This window comes from Myotis nattereri (assembly GCF_964212035.1).
Source record: "Myotis nattereri genome assembly, chromosome: X".
Taxonomy (NCBI): Eukaryota; Metazoa; Chordata; class Mammalia; order Chiroptera; family Vespertilionidae; genus Myotis; species Myotis nattereri.
The window spans coordinates 48,666,585-48,693,975 of NC_138078.1; the positions used below are offsets into that span (position 1 = coordinate 48,666,585).

The window sequence follows — 27,391 nt, forward strand, 5'->3', positions numbered from 1 at the left end:
CTTTAATTTCCCAAATCTGTCAAGGAAAGAAAAAGGCTCCTGTTATCTTATGACAAATAATAGATCAGAAATCATGGGTTTCCCTTCCAGCAGAACCATAGATTACTTATTTATTACTCAGTTGTACCATACCAATTCAAATTTCAAAACCAACAAATGCCTACAAACTATTCAGGGGCTTCATAAAATATCCCAATGACTGTATATAATGAGAAAGAGGAACTGGGTTCACGACTATATGCCAAAATACAATAAAAAAGAGAAATATTTGCACCAGAGAAATAATGTTTCTGATTGGTCATTAAGGAAAGCAGAACCCCTGGATGACAGCTTCCTGAGACCAGAGCCAGGATTGTGTCAGATCCTATTCTAGGCACTAGGGATACATCATTGATAATGAAGACTGTGCCCATTCAAACAGGAAACACTGACTAGCACCATATGGATTCTGTCTTTATTAAACACTACAGGGCTGGTGCATGAAATTCGTGCATGGGAGGGTCCCCTCAGCCCAGCCTGCACCATCTCCAATCTGCGACCCCTCGGGAGATGTCTGACTGCCGGGATCGGGCCTAAACCTGCAGTCGGACATCCCTTTCAAAATCCTGGACTGCTGCCTCCTAATCGCTCACCCGTCTGCCTGCCAGGTCGCCCCTAACTGCCCCCCGCTGCCAGCCAGGTCGCCCCCAACTGTGCCCTCCCTGCTGGCATGGTCACCCCCAACTGCCCCCCTCTGCCAGCCTAATGGCCCCCAACTGCCCCCCTGGCCAGCCTGGTTGCCCCCAAATACCCTGCTTTGCTGGCCTGGTCACCCCTAACTGTCACCCCCCTGCCAGCTTGGTCGCTCCAAACTGCTCCCCCTGCAGGCCTGGTTGCCCCTCACAGCCCCCCCCCACCTTCCTGGTCACCCCTCATGGCACCCCCGCCAGTCTGGTCACCCTATTCAGCCTGCTGTTCAGTCATTTGGTTGTCCCTCCCTAACTCTCCTAGTCACCCCACATAGCCTGCTTGTTCAGTCCTTTGGTTGTCCCTCACTAACCCTTCTACTGACCTGGTTGCCCCATGCAACCTGCTTGTTTAATCATTTGGTCATCCCTCACTAAGCCCCCTGACAGTCTGGTCACCCCATTCAGCCTGCTGTTCAGTCGTTTGGTCATCCCTCACTAACATCCCTGCCGGCTTGGTCGCCCCACACAGCCTGCTTGTTCAGTCATTTGTTCATCCCTCACTAACCCCCCTGCAGGCCTGGTTGTAGGCAGCCATCTTGTGAGGGTGTGAGGGTTAATTTGCATATTGCCTCTTTATTATATAGGATGAAGAAGTAGGCTATTTCCAAAACTACTTCTTTGCATACATCTCTACATAAATCCAGATGAAGCTAGACAAAAACAAGAAAGTCCAAGGAACATTCAAGGAACTCAATATCATGCCACACTCAACAATAGCCAATTAATGTTACACTGCCTATTTTAGTCTTTGAGGGCTGTTCTGTCTGTCATAATTACTTAACTCTGTCTTGTTAGCACAAAAAGCAGCCATAGACAATATATAAACAAGTAAGCATGTCTATGTGCTGATAAAATGTTATTTACAATAACAGACATTATTTTTTAATATTTTTATTGATTTCAGAGAGGAAGGGAGAGGGAGAGAGAGATAGAAACATCAATGAAGAGAATCATTGATTGGTTAACTCCTGCATGCCCCCTACTGGGGATCAAGCCCACACCTGGGCATGTGCCCTTGACAGGAATCAAACCTGGGACCCTTCAGTCCACAGGCCAATGCTCTATCCATCGAGCCAAACCAGCTAGGACGAGACAGACTTCTTAAACCCACCCTGCAAGGCATAATCACTGACCCCCATCTACAGGGAATACATCAAAATACAATAGAAAATTTAGAGCCATTAAGAGCCATAAGATCTGGGTTTGGACCCCAATTTTCTACACATTAGCTGAGTATCTCTGAATAAATCACTTAACTTCTCTGAATTTCAATTTCCTTGTCTGTAAAACTAAGAGACCATTATCTGCCCTTGCTTACTTCACCTGTGTAAGAGGAACACTAATAACACCCTGCCCAATTAGCTCCTAAGGTTGTTATAAAGATCAAAATGACATCATAAGTCAAAGTGTTTGGTGAACTGAAAAATACTAAGAAAGGTATTATGTTGTCATTATTTTTATGAAGTATTATTATGTATGGCATCAATGTGGACACACATGTCTGTTTAAGGATGAAACTGGTTTCAAACAAGTTGTATATTAGTCCCCAAACTCACTGACCATAGATAACTAGGGCTAAACAATGTCTGCACCACCTATGAAACTTCTAGAATAGAAAACCAAGTGGCCTATTAAAATGAGTCCCTAGCCCTAACCAGTTTGGCTCAGTGGATAGAGTGTCGGCCTGAAGACTGAAAGGTCCCAGGTTTGATTCCAGTCAAGGACATGTACCTTGGTTGCGGGCACATCCCCAGTAGGGGGTGTGCAAGAGGCAGCTGATCGATGTTTCTCTCTCATCAATGTTTCTAACTCTCTATCCCTCTTCCTTCCTCTCTGTAAAAAAATCAATAAAATATTTTTTTAAAAAAAATGAGTCCCTATTTTTCCTCCTTATTAACTAATTTACAGTGTTTCCGTTTATTTCCTTCCTAAAGAGGTAATGAAAAAGGCCACCCTGGGTCACCCTCTCTCCTATCCTCAGTAGAGGCTTCCCCAATATTTTTGACCACCTCTGTTGGCTTCAGAGAATTCTCATTTAAAGACATCTGCCTTGGTCTGGACTGTCTTCTCAGCAACCTTCACAGAATAGCACACAGTCTGGTTGATGACACAAGAAACTCTACCACAAGCTCTGGTCTATCAGCCTTGTCAGCTATCCAGTTCTCTACTGCTGTTTGCCAGCTTTCAAACCTTCCCTAACGGCCATATCCTGTGGACATGTGTACTATTAGCTGCTCCCATTTCTCTGCAGAAGTCCTCATGTCTCTTCTTCATACCTCTACTTTCTGAACTACCTGTTCCTCTGAATAGCACTTATGTTCTCTTCCATCATTGCAGGGAATAAAAGCAATGTGGAACAGCAGAAAGAATATTCAGAAAATCTCGAAACTGGTTTGGCTCGGTGGATAGAGTGTCAGCTTGCGGACTGAAAGGTCCCAGGTTCGATTCCGGTCAAGGGCATGCACCTGGGTTGCGGGCACATCCCTGGTGATGTGCAGGAGGCAGCTGATCGATGTTTCTCTTTCATCGATGTTTCTAACTCTCTATCTCTCTCCCTTCTTCTCTGTAAAAATTCAATAAAATATATTTTAAAAAAAAAATCTAAGTCTTAGTTCTACTACTGACTAGCAGTTCGAAAGTACTTCAGCTCCCTAAGCCTTCATTTTCTCATCTATAAAATGGAGATAATAACACTTTCCTGCCCAGATTAAGTTATATAAAATATGTGAAACTACCTTTTATACCATAAAGTGCTTTGCAAATGTTAGTCTATGCCCCTATCTATATATCCACATCCAGGTAACCAGTCAGCCTGAATAAGATCACATTCACAGATCCACCCTTCCTGTTATACAGCACAAACATGACCATAAGTCAAACCCAATTTGTATTGGAGCTGCTTCCTCCTTATTCATAATTGGATTCTCTAAATTCCACATATCTGGGGGAGGGATCTATTACAGAAGGGATGTCTCTTTTTTAAAAAATATGTTTTTATGTATTTCAGAGAGAGGAAGGGAGAGGGGGAGGGAGGGAGTAATAGAAACATCAATGATAAGAAAGAATCATTACTGGGTTGCCTATTGCATGCCCCCTACTGGGGACCGAGCCCAAAACCCAGGCATGTGCCCTGATTGGGAATAGAAACATGACCTCCTGGTTCATGGGTCAACGCTCAACCACTGAGCAGCACTGGCCAGGCAGGGCTATCTCTTGATCTTCTATTTCAGCGGTTCTCAACCTGTGGGTCGCGACCCCTGAACATATATCCTGCATATCAGATATTTACATTACGATTCATAACAGTAGCAAAATTACAGTTATGAAGTAACAACAAAAATAATTTTATGGTTGGGGGTCACCACAACATTAGGAACTGTATTAAAGGGTCGCGGCAATAGGAAGGTTGAGAACCACTGTGGGCAAGCACCAACCAGAGAAAGTACAGCAATAAATTCAGACTCCCTGAACCTTCCCCTACTCCATTCCTGCAGGTCTGTGAAACACTTGGCTCCTGCAGGACAATACTGGAGGTGCATTCTTGGCAAGCAGAAGTAAAGATAAAACAATTCTTTCACAAAGCTGTAAGTGATTCTGAAAAATAAAATCACAGCCTCAAGAAAAAGATGTTGGTGAAGGATAGAGACTTTTTCATGAGGCACAGTGATATCGCGGAGCGCCCTGGAGTGGGACTGATTATTTGGTTCCAGTACAGACTGTGATTAACTGGCTCTGTGACCTTGGACAAGGATGATACACTCAGGTTTGTTTCATCTGAAATATGAAAGAATAAAATGAAATGTTCTCTTAAGAGCCCTTAGAACTCGATGAGTCCATTTCCAGCAAGATGTTGCCATTAGTCAAAAAGAAAAGGGAACTATTAAAACAGCATCTGCTTTTCACAAAGTAAAAGACAAGCAAAATGACAAGGATCCTCAGCTTTCCCTCCCCTTTCATTCCGCTAATGAAGCCATATAATCCCTGGCTGGGCTGTTACCCAATCAGCACACTGGTACTCTTTGCTTTCTCATTTGGTACCACAACAGAATAAGTATTCCCATAAACTCTGAAACATGAGCCATGGATTCAGAAGACAAATCTCTCCATGTAAACCAACTATAGATAGATATCAATATTTCCCATTTTAAGAGCAAGAGAAATTCAGCATGGTGATGATGGTGGTCGGGATATTGTTTACAACCCTCTTTTCAGTTTTATTTTTGCTGCTCTAAACTAAAGCTGTAAGGGACAGCTATAAAACACCTCAATGGCTTGTTACCCACCCTCCTCCCCCCACCTAATAAATTCAGGATGGATGAATTCAGGATTAGTTTCCAGTTGTCAACCACCACATACATAATACATATTTTCCCAATCACAGAAAGAGATTTTTCCACGACAGCCTGGCTTTGGAAAGAGAGTTGGAAGCTGAAATGTGGCCCACCTGCTTCTGGGAAGTCCTTAATGAAAACCTTTTGCAAAGAACTGCCTTGAAATTCCTAACATGGCACAATACTAGTAATGCTGGGCCGACTGCTTGCCACTTGTGAGAAATTCCATGCTGCCTTAGTATAAGAAAAATAATATGGGGGGGGGGGGGGGCTTTGTCACCATTTAGTAATGCAACAAATGAACCACTATACAGTATTGCTACATGGAAAAGCAGCTGCACTTGCCCTAAGAAGTCAACAGATGAGCAAAGAAGAGGGGAACTGCCCAACCAGCTGGTGTAGGCTCTTGGGGCAGGAAACAAAGAGGACAGGTGTCACACCACCAAGATGTATTGCCATTCTTCTATGACAAAGGAAGGAAAATATAACCAGACCCTGATTAATTTTGGACTAGATTCCCCAAAAGGGAAAGCATCTGATCCCAGCCATCATAGTGCTGGTGAAGGGATAAAAGGAAACTTTCCACTAGCACAGTCCTTGGCAGCCAACCGGGTCATTTCAAATAAAAGCAGCCCTGGCCCTAATAAAGAAAGAACATCCAGACAGCTGTTTTTTCATGATCATGGTATCTCCCCTGCCAGGTAAGTATAGTTGTTTTTTCAATCCTCACCCGAGGATATGTTTTTATTGATTTTTAGAGAGAAAGGGAGATATAGAGGGAGAGAGAAACATTTACCCTAGTATGTGAGAAAGAAACATCAATTGGTTACCTCCCATATGCACCCTGACTGGGGATTGAACCCACAACCTAGGTATGTGCCCTGACCAGGAATCTGCAACCTTTTGGTGTATGGGACAATGCTGCAACCAACTGAGCAACTTGGCCAGGGCCAGACAGTTCTCCACCTCCCACTGCTCCTGAGGGGCTATTGGGGCCGACCGCCACCGCTCGCACCCGCTGATGGAGTCGAGCAATCGAGGCCGGTGCCCAGCACTGGCAGCAGGTTCAAGTGGCAGCACCAGCGCTGGCTGCAGGTGCAAGTGTGGCCAGCACCGGCAGCAGGTGCGAGCACCAAGTGGGACTATGGTGTGTAGGAGCAAAGAATTTTCAGTAACCACCAGAGGTTCACCCCGATGACAGCAACCAGCGCGCAGCCTTGGTCTGGCGCTCCTGCTCAACTGCTCCACCATCCTGCCACAGCCGACGCCCACCATGTTACGCAGTCTGCCACCTGCTGCAGACACCCGCCATGTTCCACCCACACCCCCTGGTAGTCAGCGAACATCATAGCGACCAGTTGTTCGATTGTTCCACCATTTGTTCTATTTGCATATTAGGGTGATATAATATAATATATATATATATATATATATATATATATATATATATATATCATTAATTTTCAGATGTTAAACTAACTTTGCATTCCTAGAATAAATTCCACTTAGTTATAGTGTATAATCTTTCTTATATGTTGCAGGATTTACTTTGCTAGCATTTTGTTGAGGAATTTTGATCTATACTCTTCATGCAATTTGGTCTATAGTTTTCTTTTCTTGTGATGTCTTTGGTTTTGGTATCAGAATACTACTTGCCTCAGAGAATGTGTTAGGTGTTCTAATTTTTGGAAGAGTTTGCTAAGTATGTGTATTAATTTTTCTTCAAAAGTTTGGAATATCCCAGCCAGTGGTTCAGTGGTTGAGTGTCGACCTATAAACCAGGAGGTCATGGTTTGATTCCTGGTCAGAGCATGTGCCCAGGTTGTGGGTTCGATCACCAATAAGGGGTGTGCAGGAGGCAGCTGATCAATTATTTTCTCTCATTATTGATGTTTCTATCTTTCCCTCTCCCTTCCTCTCTGAAATCAATAAAAATATATATTTTTTTAAGTTTGGAAGAATTCACCAGTGAAGTCATCTAGGTCTGGGCTTTTCTTTATAGATAGTATTTTGATCACTATTTTAATGCCTTTACTTGTTATAGGTCTATACAGGTATTCTATTTATTGTAAAGTGAATTTGTGTAATTTGTGTCTTCTTATAAATTTGTTCACTTCACCTATATTTATTGGTAAATAGTTAGGCATAATCATAGTATTCCCTTATATTCTTTTATTTTTGTAATGTTGGTAGTAGTGAACGTTTTTTCATTCCTGCTTGTGATAATTTAAGACTTCTCTCTTTTGTCTTTGTCAGTTTAGCTCAGTGATGGCGAACCTCTGACACGCATGTCAGAAGTGACACGTGAACTCTTTTTTTTGGTTGATTTTTCTTTGTTAAATGGCATTTAAATATATAAAATAAATGTCAAAAATATAAGTCTTTGTTTTACTATGGTTGCAAATATCAAAAAATTTCTATATGTAACACGGCACCAGAGTTAAGTAAGTTAGGGTTTTTCAAAATGCTGACACGCCGAGCTCAAAAGGTTCGCCATCACTGGTTAGCTAATGGTTTCTCAATGTTATCTTTTTAAAACCAATTTTTATTTTTGTTAAATATTGTCTGTGGTTTCCCTACCATTTATTTCATTTAAGTCCACGCTAACCTTTATCATTTCTTTCCTTCTTCTTGCTTTGGGATTACTTTGGTCTTTTGTTCAAATTTCTTAATGTGGAAGATTAGGTTATTGAACTGGTATGTTTCTACTTTCCTAGTGCAGGTGTTTAAACCTATAAATGTTCCCCTAAGCTGCATTCCATAAGTTTTGGCATGCTGTGTTTTCATTTTCATTCATTACAAAGTGTTTTCTAATTTCTCTTATGATTTCTTCTTTGATATATTGGTTACTTTGGAGTATGTTTAATTTCCATATTTGTGAACTTCTTTGTGTTGTGAATTTTCCTTCTGTTGTTGACTTGTAATTTCATTCCACTGTGACTATACAACATACTTTGGTATGAATAAATATATTCAGGCATGTTTTGTGTCCTAGCAGAGGGTCTATCCTAGATAATGTTCCATGTGCATGTGAGAAGATGTATATAATAGATATAGTTGTTTCATAGTGTTGTTCAAGTTTTCTATTTCCTTGTTGATCTCTGTCTACTTAATATAACTATTATGAAAAATGGAATATTAAAAGCCCCAATTATTGTTAGGTTATCTATTCCTCCTTTCCATTCTGTCCACTTTTTTTCATGTATTTTGGAGCTCTGTTGTTAGTTGCATGTTTATAATTCTACTAGAGGCCTGGTGCACAGGATTCATGCACTGGTGGGGATCATGGCCTGCGGGGATCAGTCTGCTGTGGGAGCGCTGCTCATCCCAGTCTGCCACGTGGCTGTGGACCCGCCCTCTGAGTGGCTGCTCCCTGGTCTGGCATCTTCTGTGGAGCCAGAGCACTCACCTCTCCAGGAGGCCTGGTCATGGGCAGGCCCAGGGACAATAGCACTGAGAGGCGGCGGAGTAGGCCTCAGTCCCACTGCAGCCACGAACCCGCCTCCCAGCCTCCAGAGTCAGCTCTGTGAGCCTAGCAGTGGTGCTGCACAGCCTGCAGGTATCCAGTGGAGGCAGCAGGAAGTGAGGAGGAAGACCCTAGGGCAAGGAGGCAACAATTGCAGCCCAGGTTCCTGCCTGTCGGCAGGGTTTGCAGCTGGAGCAGCCGCTCATCCCGGTCAGCCGAGTGGCACTCCAACTGTGGCAGCACACTGACCACCAGGGGGCAGATCCCGCACTGAGCATCTGCCCCCAGGTGGTCAGTGTGCATCATAGCAACTGGTCGACCAGTCGTTCTGGTCGTTCTGCCGTTCGGTCACTGGGCTTTCATTATATAGGATACCTTCATGTATATTGACTGTTTCAACATTATGAAATATTTTTCTTTGTTATATCATACCAATTTTGTCTTAAGGTCTATTTTATCTGATATTAGTATAGCAATCCTAACTCTCTTTGGTTACAATTTTCTTGGTATATTTCTCCATCCGTTTACTTTCAACCTATTCATGTCTTTGAGTCCAAAATGTTCCTTTTTAAAACAGTATGTATTTAAATCAATTTATCCATTTTTATCAATTTATCCATTTTTCTAATCTCTGCCTTTCTATTGCAGTATATGTTCCATTCACATGCTATCTAATAAAGAAGGAATATGCTAATTGACCCTCGTGCCATCACAAAGATGGCTGTGCCCACAGCCAATGAGGAAATATGCTAATTGACTGCCCCGCCCTCAAAGATGGCAGCGCCCACAGCCAATAAGGAGGGAATATGCTAATTAACTACCACAACCTCAAAGATGGTGGTGCCCACAGCCACAAGATGGCCAGCAGGGGAGGGCAGTTGTGGGTGAACAAGCCAGCAGGGGAGGGCAGTTGGGGGCGACCGGGCCGGCAAGGGAGGGCAGTTGGGGGTAACCAGGCTGGCAGGGGAGGGCAGTTGGGGGCAACCAGGCTGACAGGGGAGTGGTTAGGGGGAGATCAGGCTGGCAGGCAGAAGTAGTAAGGGGCAATCAGGCAGGTAGGCAGGCAAAAGGTTGGGAGCCAGCAGTCCCGGATTTTGAGAGGGATATCTGCCAGTTTCTAAACTGGCAGTCAGACATCCCCCGAGGGGTCCCAGATTGGAGACAGTGCAGGCAGGGCTGAGGGACACCCCCCATGCATGAATTTCATGTACTGGGCCTCTAGTTTAATATAATTACTGATAAGGTAAGATTTATGTCTGCCATTTACATAGTTTTCTATATGTCTTATATTTTTCTATATTCTTGCACTATAATCTTCTATTCTGTTAAATAGATTTGCCTACTGTACTATTTTAATACCCTTGTTTCTTTTACTATATATTTTAGTTATTTTCTTAGTGCCTGACCTTGAGATTACAAATACTATTTAACTTAAAACAATATAGTTCAGATTAAACATAATTTAGAAAGCATATAGAAATTCTGCTCCAATATACTCATTTCCCACCCCCCCTGCTTTATGCTATATATTTTTATACATTTTGCATCTTTATATATCATAAGCTCATCAATAGTTTTATAACTACTACATTATACAGTGGTCATTTTAATCAGGGAAGAAAGGAGTAACTAAAAAAGGCAGTTAGCACTAGCTGGTTTCTTCAGTGGTTAGAACATCTGCCTGTGGACTGAAGGGTCGTAGGTTCGATTGCAGTCAAGAACATGTACCTTGGTTGCAGGATCGATCCCCAACCCCAATTGGGGCATGTGTGGGCAGCAACCAATTGATGTGTCTCTCCCATGTTGATATTTCTCTTAGTCTCACCCCTTCCTTCCACTTTATTTAAAAATCAATGGAAAGAATATGCTCAGGTGGAGTTTACCAAAAAAAGAGAAAGTTATACTGTCTTTTATGTCTACCTATATAGTTACATTTACTGGTGCTGCTAATATTATTTTATCTCTTATGTTTTTTTATTTCTTATCTTTATTATTGAGAGTATTACAGATGTTCCCCCATTGCACTCCTCCACCCAGATCTCACCCACTCCAGGCTTTCACCACCCTATTGTCTGTGTCCATGGGTAAAGCATATATGCAAATGAGTTCTTTGGTTAATTCTTACCACTCCCCTCCTCTCTTCTCTCTGAGATTCCACAGTCTGTTCCATGTTTCCATGCCTCTGGTTCTATTTTATTCATCAGTTTATTCTGTTTATTAGATTCCTTCTTCATTTATTTTGATTTTTAAAAGATATATTTTTCTTGATTTCAGAGAGGAAAGGAGAGGGAGAAAGAGATAGAAACATCAATAATAAGAATAATAAAAAGCAAGGATTCAAGGTGGCAGCTGACAGGAGGGCAGGCTGCAAGATAGTGTGTGAGTCAGAGAGCAAAACACGAGTGTGTGGACGTGCGGGGAGTATCTATATTTGTGAGTGAGGGACACCTCTATTCCACAGGACTGTGGGGGACTTGCAGACCAGGCTCCTGTGGTTGGGCAGCCTCTACTACTACTGAAATTTCTCCCAGAGCAGCTGGCTCCACTGCAGAGACTGTGCCACCTTGAAGGGGAGAGCAGCTGTGATCAAAAGTCCAGCTTTACCTTCAACAGGGGAGACCTTAGTTACCTCCCAGGACCCTACAACCACATCGCCCATGGACCAGCTACCTCAGCTGTGAACCCACAAACACCGAGACTCCAGCCTCCCTAGCCACAGGTGCCTAAAAAGTCTGTCCAGCAGGAGACAGAGTGGCACCAAATATGCGGACAGGACCTGCATTCTCACAGAGCAGATAGAAGGAACAGCTTAAATGAACAACATCCAGCCGGAATTGGTGAATTAAATATACCTGGTGAGTCAATCCATGGATGGAAAGGTCAGAGATCGCCTAGAGCAGTAGTTCTCAACCTTGGTTTCACATTAGAATCACCTGGGAATCTTTTTAAAATCCTGATTTCTGGGCCTCATCCTCTGGAAATTCTGTTTCTTTGTTACTAATGTTGTAGCCCCACCCCATAACAAAGAAACAGAATTTCCAGAGGAGAGGCCCAGTAGTCAGGATTTTAAAAAGATTTCCAGGTGATATCACTCATTCATGGATAATAAAGACCATTATAAACTTATGAACAATAATAGATACAGAGGCAGAGCTGCCTCAAACTGATTGTCAAACTGCAGCGGGGAGGCCAGGGAGGGTTGGGGGGCAGGAGGGAGGGGGGTAAGAGATCAACTGAAGGACTTGTATGCATGCATGTAAGCATAACCAATGGACATAAGACACTGGGGGGTAGGGGAGGCCAGGGGATTGTAAAAGGCGGGGGGGAAAAAAGGACACATATGTAATACCCTTTGTAATACGTTAAGCAATAAAACAATAATAAAAAAATAATAAAAAGATTTCCAGGTGATTCAAATGTGCAGCCAAGGTTGAGAACCACTGGCCTACAGAGAGTTCTGCCTCCTCAGATTCAGCTGGGTGTTTGTTGTTTGGGTGATTCTTGTTTGCATTTTTTTGGATTAGCTGTTGTTTGTTGTTTGCATTCATCTCAGAGTGTTTGTTGTTTGCATTTTTTGGATTAGCTGTTAGTTTTTTGGAGTTTTCTCCCCATATACATATAATTTTTCACCCTACTTTTTTCTTCTCTTTCTTTTCTCTCTTACATTTTTTCCTTTTCTCAATATCAGTTTTAGACTCTTTTCTCTCCCGTAATTCCCTTTTCTCTGGTGGTCACCTTTATTTGGGATTATTGGTATTGTGAATACATTTGTATTTGGTGCCCTGTGCATTGTGTCTTGTCATGTTGTATGTGGTGCCTCAAAGTCAACATAGGAGAGAGAGCTACATAACCAGACAACCTGCAAGGAGCAAACAAGAGGAGACAAAGAAACAGCTCCCATACAAAAGAAAACAAGGCATCACTAGAAGAGGAAGTAAACGAAATAGAGGCAAGCAACATGTAAGAGAAGGCATTCAGAGCAATGGTCATAGGGACACTAAAAAGGATGGAAGACAAATTCAACAATATGTGTAGAACCAAGAAAATATGACGAAGAACCAAGAAGTGAAAAATGACATTGCTGCAATAAAGAACACAACAGAGCCCTAGCTGGTTTCCCTCAGTGGATAGAGCATTGGCCTGCGGACTTAAGGGTCCCAGGTTCAGTTCCGGCCAGGGGCGCATGCCCAGGTTGTGGGCTCAATCACCAGTAGAGGACATGCAGGAGGCAGCCGATCAATGGTTCTCTCTCGTCATTGATGTTTCTATCTCTCTACCTCTCCCTTCCTCCCTCAAATCAACAAAAATATTTTTTAAAATAAATAAATAAGTAAAGAAAGAAAGAACACAATAGAAAGAATCAACAGTAGACTAGAAGAAGCAGAGGACTGCATCAGTGAGCTAGAAGAACAAGGTAGGAAAAAATATCCATGCAGAGTAGCAAATGGAAAAAGAACTTAAAAACCAGGAGGAGAAACCAAGATGGCAGCATAGGTAAACACCGGAGATTGCTGCCTCGCACAACCACTTCAAAAATACAACTAAAAGATGGAACGGACATCATCCAGAACTACTGAGTGGAAATTCTACAACTGGAAGGAAAGAGAAAAGAATACCGACACTCAGAGGAGGTGTAGTACGGAAGTAAAATACTAAGGTGAGGAGGTGCATGCGGAGCGGGCTGGCGGCTGAGGGCGCGGATTTCTTTTTCAATCGGGAGGGAGTCTCAGGCTCTGACCTCCAGTTCTGGGCGAGTCTTTGGGGACCCAGACTCATACCGGAGAAGCGGGACTGTCTGGCATCAGTTGGAACTCGAGGGCAGCTTTCTCTCAAAGGTGCTTGCAGCGATTACTGGGACACTGAGAAGCAGAGCCTCTGAGGGAAGGACTGAGAGCAGCCATAACTGCTCTCTCCACCCTGTGGATCCCGTGGGACCCACTCTGCCCCAACCAAGCCCTGCACGGAGGCTTTTGCTGGGTAGCCTCAGGCAAAGGCTAGATTAGCACCTCTCTAGAGATCCAGGAGCTAGTGTCCCCAGTGGTCACAGTGGGACCATCCAGTTTGCAGCTCCTCGGACCTTTAAAGGACACACTCAGGGGGCAGACCCAGTGAGCACCAAAGCCCCATTGAAGCAAGTCTTGCCCCAGAGGGGTGTCTCCAGCACAGAAGTTCTCTCACTGCAGACACAGCTGATTCTCACAGCAAATTGGCCTGGAGGCCATTCCCTCCCAGTGTTAACTACAACAATCAAGGCTTAACTACAACAAGACTGTGCACAAAGCCTACAAGGGGGTGCACCAAGAGTGTCCTCCTCAGGTAATTGGGGAGGCTGAACCACTGGGCCCTAGAGGACACTTAGCACAGAAAACCACTTTATCAACACAGGGAAGCATAAAAATTGCGGAGACAAAGAAACAGGACACAAATGACAGAAATGGAGGAAAGCAAACTACTGGATAGAGAGTTCAAAACCACACTTTTAAGGTTTTTCAAGAACTTTCTAGAAGCCGCCGATAAATTTAGTAAGACCCTCAAAAAAACTGGTGAGACCACCGATAAATGTAGTGAGCTCCTCAAGAAATCTAGTCAGACTCTCGATGTTATGATAAAGGACCAACTGGAAATTAAGCATACACTGACTGAAATAGAGGATATTATACAGACTCCCAAGAGCAGACTAGAGGATCACAAGAATCAAGTCAAAGATTTGAAATACGAAGAAGCAAAAAACACCCATCTGGAAAAGCAAAATGAAAAAAGAATCCAAAAATATGAAGATAGTGTAAGGAGCCTCTGGGACAGCTTCAAGCGTACCAACATCCGAATTATAGGGGTGCCTGAAGAAGAGAGAGAGCAAGATATTGAAAACCTATTTGAAGAAATAATGACAGAAAACTTCTCCCACCTGGTGAAAGAAATAGACTTACAAGTCCAGGAAGCGCAGAGAACCCCAAACAAAACGAATTCAAAGAGGACCACACCAAGACACATCATAATTAAAATGCCAAGAGCAAAAGACAAAGAGAGAATCTTAAGAGCAGCAAGAGAAAGAAAGTCAGTTACCTACAAGGGAGTACCCATACGACTGTCAGCTGATTTCTCAACAGAAACTTTGCAGGCCAGAAGGGAGTGGCAAGAAATATTCAAAGTGATGAATACCAAGAACCTACAGCCAAGATTACTTTATCCAGCAAAGCTATCATTCAGAATTGAAGGTCAGATAAAGAGCTTCATAGATAAGAAAAAGCTAAAGGAGTTCATCACCACCAAACCAGTATTATATGAAATGCTGAAAGGTATCCTTTAAGAAGAGGAAGAAGAAGAAAAAGGTAAAGGTACAAATTATGAACAACAAATACACATCTATCAACAAGTGAATCTGAAAGTCAAATGAATAATCTGATGAACAGAATGAACTGGTGATTATAATAGAATCAGGGGCATAGAAAGGGAGTGGACTGACTATTCTTGGGGGGAAAGGGGTGAGGGGGATGCGGGAAGAGACTGGACAAAAATCATGCACCTATGGATGAGGACAGTGGGTGGGGAGTGATGGAGGAGGGTTGGTGGGAGCTGGGTGGAGGGGAGTTATGGAGGAGAAAAAAAAGGAACAAATGTAATAATATGAACAATAAAGATTTTATTAATCAAAAATAATAATAATAATAAACATTAAAAAAAGAAACATCAATGATGAGAGAATCATTGATTGGCTGCCTCCTGCATGCCCCCCACTGGGGATCGAGCCAGCAACCTGGGCATGTGTCCTTGACTGGAATCAAACCTGGGACCCTTCAGTCCACAGGCCAATGCTCTAGCCATTGAGCATAACCAGCTAGGTCTGTTTTTTCTTATTTTTAAATTCAATTGTTGATAGATATGTATTTATTGCCATTTTATTATTCTTATATTTTTTTCTTCTTCCTCTGCTTCTTTTTAAAAAAGAACCTTCAACATCTCATGTAATACTGGTTTGGTGGTTGTGAACTACTTTAGCTTTTTTCTTGTCTGTAAAACTCTTTATCTGACTTTCAATTCTAAATGATAGCTTTGCTGGGTCTAGAGTAATCTTGATTGTAGGTCTTTGCTTTTCATCACTTTGAGTATTTCTTGCCATTCCCTGCTGGCCCACAAAGTTTCTGTTGAGAAATCAGCTGACATTCATATTGTCACTCCCTTGTAGGTAACTACCTGCTTTTCTCTTGCTGCTTTTAAGATTCTCTCTGTCTTTATCCCTTGGCATTTAAATGATGTGTCTCGGTGTGGGCCTCTTTGGGTTCCTCTTGTTTGGGACTCTCTGCACTTCCTGGACTTATAAGTCTATTTCTCTCACCAGGTAGGGGAAGTTTTCTATCATTATTTCTTCAAATAGATTTTCAATATCTTCCTCTCTCTTTTCTCCTTCCAGTACCCCTATGATGCTTGAAGTTATCCCAGAGGCTTTTTACACTATATCTTCATATTTTTGGATTCTTTTTTCTCTTTGCTCTTCTGATTGGGTGTTTTTTGCTTTCTCATATTCAAAACCACTAATCTGATTCTCAGTATCCTCTATTCTACTGTTGATTCTCTATAAATTATTCTTCATTTCTGTTAGTTTGTCCTTCATTTCTGACTGGTTCTTTTTTATGTCTATGATGTTCTCACTAAGGACTTTGAAACTCTCACTAAGTTCTTTGAGACTCTCACTAAGTTCCTTGCCCATTGTTATAACCATTGTTTTAAACTATCAAGTAGTTTCCTTTCTTCCATTTCATTTAGTTCTTTTGTTGGAGGTTTCTACTGTTCTTTCATCTATGACATGCTTCTTTGTCTCCACATTTTGACTGCTTCCCTGTGTTTGTCTCTATGTATTAGATAGAGTTGCAATGTCCCCTGGAACTGGTAGAGTGGTCTTGGGCAGTAGGTGTCCTATAAGGCCCAGTGGCTCAGCCTCCCCAGTCAACTGAGCTAGGCACTCTAGGTGCACCCCTACATGGGCTGTGTGCATTATCCTGTTGTAGTTGAGTCTTGATTGCTGTTGGTGTCAGTGGGAGGAAAAGATCCCCAGGCCAATTGGCTATAAGGACCAGCTGCAACAACATTAGAAGAGCTGCTGTGCAGAAGACACCCCTGTAGAGCAGGACTTGCTTCAGTGGGGCTTTGGTGCTCAGTTGGTCTTCCCCTTGAGTGTGTCACTTTTGGATGTGGTAGAGATGTAATCTGGTGTGGTCTAAAGCTGTCCACCAAGTGCCCTGGCTCTGGGGCTTCTAGAAATGAGCTACAGAGTTATCTGCAGATGGCTGCTACTTATGGTGGTCTTGAAGGTGCCCAGGAGTGGCCAAACTGTGAACCTTGGAAAGCTGCTGCTAGTGCCGGGCCTGGGGCCAATTATCGAGAGGTATGGTGCACCCTGAGTCCAGGTGCTACTTATTTGAGAGTTTAGGAAAGTCTGAAGCCTGAGCCAGGACAGGCCATTAATATGGAAAAGCCCCTGCATGCAGCTTGGGTGGACCTACAAATTGGATGGTACAGGATCTCACGGAATCACCAGGGCAGGGCAAACAGTGTGGGCCAGGTTGATGCAAACTCAGATATAGTGCCTGTCAACTCTGAGGCGAGGGAGGTTTCTGCATAGCAACAATGACCTCTGCCAGCACTTTTGTCTGGGGGAAAGCTATCCCACAGTCTTGCACTGATGCCAGACAGTTTAGTTCCTTCCCAATGTTCCTGGATCCTTTCAAGCTGCTGCCCTAGCACTGGAGCTCAGACGAGTGAGTTTGAGTAAGTCCATGTATGGGCCCTTTAAGAGGAACTGATGGTTTTTACAGCCCAAAGTTACAGAGACTTCTCTTCTTAGCACTGGAACCGGGGCTGACAGTTCTGGTGTAGGATTGAGACCCCTTCCTCCTCATGGGAGGCCTCAGCCAAGATATCCCTTCCGATTGAAAAAATAAAAATAAAAATGCCACACCTGGGTGTCAGACCAGCCCGTTCTGCACCTCTGCCCCTCCTATTAGTCTCTATGTGGTTTCTTGTTTAATTCTCTAGTTGCAGGGCTCCCATTCAGTCAGATTTCAGATGGATCTGAATGATGGTTGTTCTGTATTTTAATTGTAATTTTGATGTGGTTGTGGGAAGATGTGAGTACCACATTTACATCACCATCTTGATGATTAATTCACTCCTGATATTTTGTGCAGATTTTAGTTACCATCCATCATACTTTCATTTTATTCTGAAGGATTCCCATTAGTATTTCTTGTGGGGCAGGTCTGGTAGTGACAAATTGTTTTTGTTTTTATTTCTCTGACGATGTATTAATTTCTCCCTTATTTTTGAATGACAGTTTTAATGAACATAAAATTCTTGGTTGTCATTCTCTTGCCAGTACTTTGCCTTCTGGTTTACATGGTTAAGGATAAGTCAGCTCTTGATCTAATTGAAGATCCCATTCACCTGATGAGTCGTTTTCCTCTTGCTTCTTTCAAGATTCTGTCTTTAGTTTTTGTCAGTTTGACTATAATGGACCTAGGTATAGCTCTTCTTAAGTTTCTCCAATTTAGAATTTGTTGAGTTTCATGCATCTGGAGATTAGTGTTGTTCATCAAATATTAAGAATTTTTTAAGCCATTATGCCTTCAAATATTCTTTCTGCTCCTTTCTGCGACCCCCATTGATTCACTTCATGGTGTCCCACAGTTTTTGTAGCTCTATTAATTTTATTCATTTTTTTGTTTATTTTGCTCAGACTAGATCATCTCAGTTGACTTACTTATCTTCAAGTTCTACAGTTCCTTTTTTCTTCCAGCTCAAATCTATTGTAGAGCCCATGTAGTGAATTTTTTATATCAGTTATTTTACTTTCAACTACAGAATTTCTACCTGGTGCTTTTTAATAATTTGTATGTCCTTAGAGTGTGTCTTTGGTGAGACACTGTTCCCATGCTTTCCTTTAAATCTTCAGACATGGTTTCCTTTATGTCATTACATATACTTGCATTACCTGATTTAAATTTTTGTCTAAATTCCAACATTTAGGCCCTATCAGGGAGTTTTCACTGATTGCTTTTTTTCCTGTGTAAGGACCATACTTTTCTGTTTCTTTGTATGTCTGATCATTTTTTTATTGAAAATTGGATATTTTAGACAATATAATGTGGTATTTTTGGAAATCAGTTTCTGACCCCCAGGTTTTATTGTTATTGTTGTTTTTGTCATTGTTTGCTTGTTTAGTATCTTTCTTGGACTAATTCTGTAATATTTATATTCCCTATAGTGTGTAGACACTGAAGTCTCTGCTTGGTTATCTTAGTGGCCAGCTAGTGAGTGTTCATAAATCTCATTAAATGTCTTGAACCATTAAATCTACTTCCTTTTGCTGAAGGGTTCTATGTGTATGTTAGGACATTCCTTCAACACTCACCCAGGCAATTTATAACTCTGCCTCAAGTTCAGCCAGAGGAGAGAAACTGGTGTCCTCTCAGGACTTAAAAACCCTGAGGACAGAACTTTTCCCACTGAGCTAGCTCCAAGTCAGGTGACATAATGAGAAGCCTTATGAATGGGGCTTTTCTAGGTAATTTTGAAATAGGTTAAGTAGTTACAAGATTGTGGGTATGAGCTCTGTGGATATGTGAGGTTTTGAGGAGGTACAAACTGAGTCTTCCCCCTCAGGGGAAGGCTGCTGGTTTCCACAGCTGCTGTGGTTATGAAGCTATGGGTTTTCAAGGCTACCAGAAAGGTCTCGAGAATTAAATGGGAGGCAGGGTAAGTTAAAATGCCAAAATCCCTGATGCTTCAGAGGTTCACCATGTTTTCATCAAGAAATACTCTTCAGATTATTGCAAGACTTTTGGCTAATTTCAAGAGCTCTGAAAAAGTTGATTGTGACAATTTTTGGTAGTGAAGTTTTTTTGTTTTTTTTGTCTTTTCTTTGTTTTGCTTTTATGGAGGAGTTGATTTTCTGAGATCTTTAGTCTACCATCCCCTCCAAGTACAATCTGAAAGAAATCTTGTCAGAGTGTGCCTGGAAATTTGCCTACAATAGAACACAATCCTGAGAAAGCAGAAGTTGAAAGAAGCACTGAGATAGTGTTTTTAAGGCTCAACAAGCAGTTGCCACTTGTTGCCTCTAAAGTGGAGAGCGGGGGAACTGGACATAGGAGGAGGGAAAAGATTTACCCTTTTGTACCTTTTGAATTTTGTACCATGTTCATGTGCTACCTATTAAAAAAAAAACAACACATTTTTATCTATATTTATAAAAGGCTAATATGCAAAGTGTCCCCTCAGGAGTTCGACAGGGAGACCAGGAATTCAATCGCTCACTATGATGTGCACTAACCACCAGAGGGCAGTGCAAAACGAAGGAAGGCCCTGGCTGGCAGCCAGCAGCCAGGGAAGGGAAGTCCCAGTGGCAGCCGGAGGTCCTGACTGGCCCTCATTGCCAGCCAGGCCTAGAGACCCTACCCAGGCACCAATTTCATGCACTGGACCTCTAGTATATTTATAAAAGAAGAAAGAAGCATTAGGTAAAAAGTATTGCTCATTACCAGGGCCATTAACTATCAAGAGAGTAAAACTGGGAGCTTTGACTTAGGAGCTCTTCTTCCTTGGTTTAGTCTTTTCCCCTATGGACAGTTACATCCCCATGGTCTAGCTCAGCGGTCGTCAACCAGTGGTCCATGGACCACTGATGATCTGTGAGGTCTGAAAGGTTGGCAACCACTGGTTTAAGGAAACTTTTGGAGCAGTGGTCGCCAACTGGTGGTCTGAGGATCAGTGGTGGACCGTGAGGTCCGAAAGGTTGGCAACCACTGGTCTAGCTCCTTTTTATCCCCACAAAGCCCCACTCTGTAACATGTGATAGAATATATATCATACACTCAACTTCTTTGTAGCTCTTCTCACAATTGTAATTAAATTATTTAAGTGGGTAATCAAGTATTTAATGTATGCTCATAGCAATCTTATTCATCATTGTATCCCCAATTTCCAGGATAGTGCCTGACACATAAGTAGGTGCTTAGTAAAACCTTATTGAATTGCCTTTACATTATGCAAGGCTTTAACACTTGATGCAAGCCAGATAAAGCATCATGAGACCATCCACCCCACACAAAAAAATTAGCTCAAGATTTCCAGAGTACTCCCCTGGAAAAATATGTTTCCAGATCCTCATGGGCTTTTAGGAAATTTCTGTATTAACTGATTAGAGAAACAGATGTTAGATTAAACAAAAAATTCTGGCTATGCTTTAAAAATGAGGCTATAAAAATGAAGCTACAAGGTAATTTTCCTTCATCACTCTTAACTCGGATTGGAAAACTTTTCTTAACAAGCAGGTCAAGCCATAAACTTCCTTATCCTACCCCAACACCATCCCCCATCCCTTAAAAAAACACAGCTTCTATACATGGTCACACTGAAAGCCTAGCTTGGTTCACTTTCCACCTTAGTTCTCACAGAACTCACCCCAGTCTAGTTACTTTGGAATCTGGTTTGCTGAGGACCTCCAATAAACATGACAACATAGTCTCCACCAAATTCCATTTGACATTGCTTCATCTTTACTAACATCAGTACCATAACACATACTCATTACACTGATCTGAGTTACTCTGGAGGGTATCTAAAGTAACTCCATGTGCTCCAAGGCACTAATCAAATATCACTGGGATCATGACAGGATGTCTGCAGACTGAGAATGTATATTACATAACCAACTCCTCCCTGCACACCATGGCACTACACCCACCCCAAAGGGATTAAATGCTTTGTTCTCCCTCACTATAGAGCTATTCAGGACAGAATTGAAGGGCATCAGGTTAACACCTGTCAAGATACATTTAAGAGGATAATCAGATAGGCTAGCACAGTTCAAGTCATTTGCTCATGTTGGACACAGCAGTTAGAGTTTCCTTTTGCCCACCCTCCCAGATTAAAGATAAACTGGCTCTAAAGTTTTTGTTAGAATCTATTGAGGTTGGTCTAACTACTTGAGCAAGATAGTTGACAGTCCAGAAAAAATGATCATGCCAAAAGGAACCCTGAAGCTCAATGACCAGACCTCTAATTTTACAAATGGGAAAACTCAGGCTGATGAAACTAAAAGCTTATTCAATGTTATATAGCTAGCTAACAGCAGCGTTGGAACTAACACCCAGGTTCTCTCTGTGCCAAGCTAAAGATGACTCCAATAAGTATATGCAATATCAAATTCACCTCAAAGATGGAATCAACCCATCCTTCCAGGAAACCAATCACTTACCAGATAGGTGCCCCAGGTATCAAAGCAAGAGCTAAACAGGCAACCCAAAAGGTCAACTAAACATCTAAAACTCTTGTGTTCAAAAGAATAACATGTAAGAAAGGGGACATTTTTTGTAAATATTTAAGAGTGGGTTGTAAAAGTTATACCAGTAATTTCAACTTCATCAACTTTATGTATATTTTTAATACAGAATATATCTTTCATATTCTTTTAATACATAAGTTTTCATTAGTACAAGACAGCCTATGTATGTATGGCTGTGCATATATATGTATGGGCTTAGTGAAGTAATTCTTCTTTCTATCTCTTTTATATATACAAATGTACATACATATAAGGTTATGTCATCCTCTGGTATTGACAGCTACTTAATTTTTAAATTTTTTAAAAATTGTAAATTAGCCCTGACCGGTTTGGCTCAGTGAATAGAGCATCGGCCTGCAGACTGAAAGGTCCCAGGTTCGATTCCAGTCAAGGGCATGTACCTTGGTTGCGGGCACATCCCCAGTGGGTGGTGTGCAGGAGGCAGCTGATCGATGTTTCTCTCTCATCAATGTTTCTAACTCTCTATCCTTCTCCCTTCCTCTGTAAAAAATCAATAAAATATATTTTTAAAAATAATAAAAAATAAATAAAAATTGTTAATTAAATATTGTCATGAACACTAAAATAATTTTGCAATTTTATGTAGGCATAAAGTTAGAAGCTATAATTGGGTTATTCATTTCCCAAATGATTAAAACACAATATCGAATGCAATTTAAAAAAAGTCAGGAGACCTGGACAGATGACTCAGTTGACTGGAGCATCATCCCATATACCAAAAAGTTGTGGGTTCAATTCCTGTTCAGGGCACATACCTAGGTAGTGGGTTCAATCCCCAGGTAGGGTGCATACGGGAAGCAACCAATCGATGTTTCTCTCACACTGATGTGTCTCTCTATCTTTCTCTCTCTCTCTCCCTCTCTCCCTCCCCCTCTATCTCTTCCTCCTTCCTCTCTCTCTAAAAGTCAGTAAAAACATAACCTTGGATGAGGATTTAAAAAAAACAAAAAGTCATGGAATGTTAGAACTGAATGTGAGCTTATAGGTCCCCACCTTTATAAAGCTGCAGACCTAGGGCCCCAGTGAAATAACTTACCAAGGTCACAGATTCCATTAGAAGCAGAATTAGCACCATACCCAGATATCTAGACATCATTTCTATGATTTTTTTTCCCATTATACCATCCTCCTGCCTTAATCACTTGCAAACAGTGTACAGTGGTACTTCCACAGAGAAATTTCTGTTACCTTCCACTTTCCCAGCCAATTAAAGTCCAAGACTCACAGACTGATACAGGTAGATCATCTAGCTCAGGAGTTGCAACCTAATTGAATTTAGGCTATGAATATATTTTATTTAGGTAGCACATTTTTTTTAAAGTAAGTAAAGACCTTTTGAATGGGGTAAGGCTGCCATATTTTACCCCAACACTCCAATCCTATTAACCCACTTCCAAGAGCTTCATATTTTTCTGTTTTCTCCTTGGCCTCTCACAGCATTTGAGCCTGTGATCCCTGAATCTACAGCAGGCATAATTAACAGCATGACAAAGTAAAACTAGTTGATAGAAAATGTGAAATATTTTCCCAATAGCTATATTCACTGCCTTACCCATAAAAATCCACTTAGGTTTTTTTTTAGGTTAACTAGTTATATCAGAGGTCCACAAACTACAACCAGAGACAAACCCAGCCCGCCACCTAGCTGAGCTGACAATGGTTTTTGCATTTTTAAACAATTGAAAAATTCAAAGGAAGAATAATATTCTGTGACATGTAAAAGTTATGTGAAATTCACATTTCAATGCTAATCAAGTTTTATTAGAAGACAGCCATTCTCATTTCATATACGTATTATCTATACCTGTTTTCTCATAACAATGGCAATTAGTTAATTGCCACAGTGACTGCATGGCCCTCAAAGCCTAAAATATGACCCTTTATAGAAGTTTGCAAACCCCTGCGCTACATCAAAGAAAATTTAAGCTGCCAATTAACTGCTGAAAAGTCACGAATATTTGTGTGAAATTGCTAACACCTTACCCATCACTATCAGATGAATCTTTATAACATACAGCTCAATCCATGCCTCTCTCCCATCAAAAACATTTTAGTACTCCCTGCTTATGAAGAAAAGTTAATTGCAGCATCATTCATGGTGGCCAAGACATGGAAACTACTGGAGTGTCCCTCGATAGATGATTGGATAAAGAAGATGTGGTACATATATATAATGGGATACTACTCAGCCATAAGAAAAGATGAAATACTGCCATTTGCAACAACATAGATGGACCCTGAGAATATTATGCTAAGTGAAATAAGTCAGACAAAGTTAAGAATCATATGATGTCACCCCAATAAGTTTAATTTTAAAAAGTCTGAAGTACCCGGTCAGCGTGGCTCAGTGGTTGAGCATCAACCTATGAACCAGAAGGTCACAGTTCAATTTCTGATCAGGGCACATGCCCGAGTTCCAGGCTCGAACCTCAGTGTGGGGTGTGCAGGAGGTAGCCAATCGATTATTCTCTCTCATCATTGATGTTTCTATCCCTTTCTCCCTCTTCCTTCCTCTCTGAAATCAATAAAAAATATATATATTTTTTAAGTCTGAAGTATTTAACAGTTCCTCACCTCCATTCTAACTTTATCTCCCAAACTTCCCTTCCTGCACCTCATATTCCATATGACTTGAATTATTTGCTGTCCCTTTACATTCTGTGTCATTACTACTCCAATAAATGCCCTGTCCTGAATACAGTGCAATGTAATAAAATAAGCAGGGCTTTAGGGTCAGGTCTGGGTTCTAATTCAGACTTTTGCCCTTATTAGTAGAGAAAGTTATATAAGGCCTCTAATGATCAGTTTTCTCATCTATAACATGAGAATAATAATCCTTACCTCTTAAAACTGTTGCAAGATTTGAATACATTACACGTGGGAACAGTTAAACAAGTGGTAAGTGTTATTCATTCTCACCAATTCCAATGCTCCTTCTTCCTTTTTCTTTGTCCTCCCATTGGGAAATGAGCTCTCCTTCTGATGTCACACACAATGGTATCTACCTGTCCCACTCTTATGGCTCTGATCCATATTTACTACCTTATACAATACTGATCTCTCCCTATATCTTGTCTGGGAACTCCTTAGGGCAGGATCCATCTGTGACTCACTCTGTCACATATTTAATAGCCCTGAGAACAATGACTTGAACATAATATGTGCAAAAATATTTACTGAATGAATGGTATGTATTTATGGAACTATAAATAACACTTATAAGGTATATCATGTTCCATTGGGATATAAGCAGGAGCCACAGGATACTTGTTCCGAATACCTAGCTTAGAAAATATTCAGACACATCGGGGACCAAAACTGCCAACATAAAAACAAAGAACAAACAGAAAAAAGGGCAATATTACTCACCTTCAGAGTAGCAGTGTGTTTATTTTCATTACTTTAAGTTATAAGCTTCATCCTGTACTTCAACAATTATAATTGGATCAAATTTAAAGGGGGAATCAACCATATTCCCAAGGAAAACATGTTGAATATCATTAATAACCTCAATTATCTCTGAGCACAGAGCTAAGCAAATCTAAATATTCAAACAGGACCTACATTTAATAAATTCAGCATCACACACAGTTATGACTAAAACCTCATCTAGAGCTCTGTACAAAATCAGACTTGAGCAGGATAAATGTAAAAATCAAGTTCCACCTAGGCTAACAACTGTCACAAAAACTGCAGCGGGGGTTTACAGCACCATGCACCATGCTTCATTAATTCCTAGAAACACTAGCCATTTGATTCCATGGTCAGCTTCATAATTTAAATAAATAAGGTATCAATCATTTCCCTGACTTTTAATGCCAGACTCCAAATGACAAAATGAATCCACACACATGAATACAAAATGAACTGCTGTAACATTTTCCAACAAGATGATAACAAAAATATGCTCCCAACTATATCTGCTGATGCATTTCCCTTCAGAAACCTCCTGACAAGTACACATTCACCAGCAGATATATTATTAAACTGAAGATGTATTATGAACAACTTACAATATTTAGCTCTTTCCATTTACAAAGCACTTTCATAATCTATTACCTTCTTTGAGCCTTAAAAAAGTCCTGTGAGGTGGGTATAATTACCCCTACTTTACAGATGAAGTAAGTGATTTGTGCCATTTTATCCCAGGTTGATGAAGCCAGGATGGTAAACCAAGTCTTAAAAATCCAATTCCCAGTGTTCTCTTCTTTTTCCTCCACACAAAGCAAGAGTCTACATTTGTTTTCCTCCCACCCCCACCTACTCTCAAACCGATGCCCAGCTAGCACAGCATGAAGCAGAATGGGAGTATAAACATAACTGTGGTCAACACACTGAAAAACATCCAGCCTTTGCCTCTTGCTAATTACGGTTTTAGAATCATGCAACTTACAGGAAAGAAATGGAGTATGGGTTAGCTTCTTGGTTTTATTTCCTACTTGTCTTCTTTTGGGCTTTCTATGCATATTCAGAAACAGAAAACCACTGTAAAATATCAAGAAGGCCCCTGGGTCAAATAGCTCTTGGATCTTTTGCACATATTCAAAGGTCTAGGCCTGCATAATTGTTGACTCTTACCAGCCTCAGTCTCAGAAAAGGAAAGAATAAAACTAATTCTTGCTCCTAGTTTACTAAGCTTTTGCCTTCCTCAAATGTTTCATTGAATTGTTTACTTTTTTTTATGAATCTTAATCTCTATGATATGCCTTAGCTGGTCATTTTATTTTAACACAAATACTTTCAAGTTACCTTATACTTCATAAACTTCCTTCCTGGGGCTTTATGAGGAGCTTCACTTGACTGTGGATACTGCACCAAGCAGTTTACTGGAATAAGTAAATAAAAAGAAAACCCGAACATTCCCCCCTTTTCCTTTTGGTGAACCCTCACCTTTCTAACTACCTTTCTGGCACAACCTGCATATCTTTAATCTCTAAGTGAACTCTTCAGTGGAGAAACATCCCAAAGCCTATAAGTCTCTAAGGATCAACATCAAATACGCCATCTTTAAGGTGCTGCCACAACAGGACAAACCATTAAATGAGCAAATTCAATCAAATGACAGGCAGTCACTTGGACAATTTATATATTCTGACTAAAGTAGGCAGACAGCATGTGCCAGGAAAGCACAGATTCCAAGGGGCAAATTGGAAGAGCTACATAACAAAAACCAGCTGGTAGTAGTTACCATGGTGTTGATGCTCCAAGCCTTTCTCCCTCCCTGCTCTTGGTTGGCTGCATCTGCCTTAAGAAGGTCCCCACACTGGACCTGGACACAGTGTGTTTGGGATAAATCCACTCAGAACGAAGTTATAAGCATACAGGACATTTTTGCCAGTGAGTCTGATTTTATTTTTCACAATCATCTTTCAGCCAAGAAAAGAAAAAAATAATTATCACTCCACCCAATCACTATTATCCATTCTTCTGGGTATATACTTTGGCACAAAGGATTGATTTGCCTGCACTCTTGTTGGGGATGTTTATTATTCTTTCTCTTACTCCA

The 27,391-nt window shown here is 41.2% G+C and overlaps 1 protein-coding gene across 1 annotated transcript in view; it reads right to left on the reverse strand.

Moving 5' to 3' along the window:
• The window catches only part of OPHN1 (oligophrenin 1), a 629,793-nt gene that overhangs the window by 600,850 nt on the left and 1,552 nt on the right, over positions 1-27,391 (reverse strand). The window lies entirely within an intron of this gene.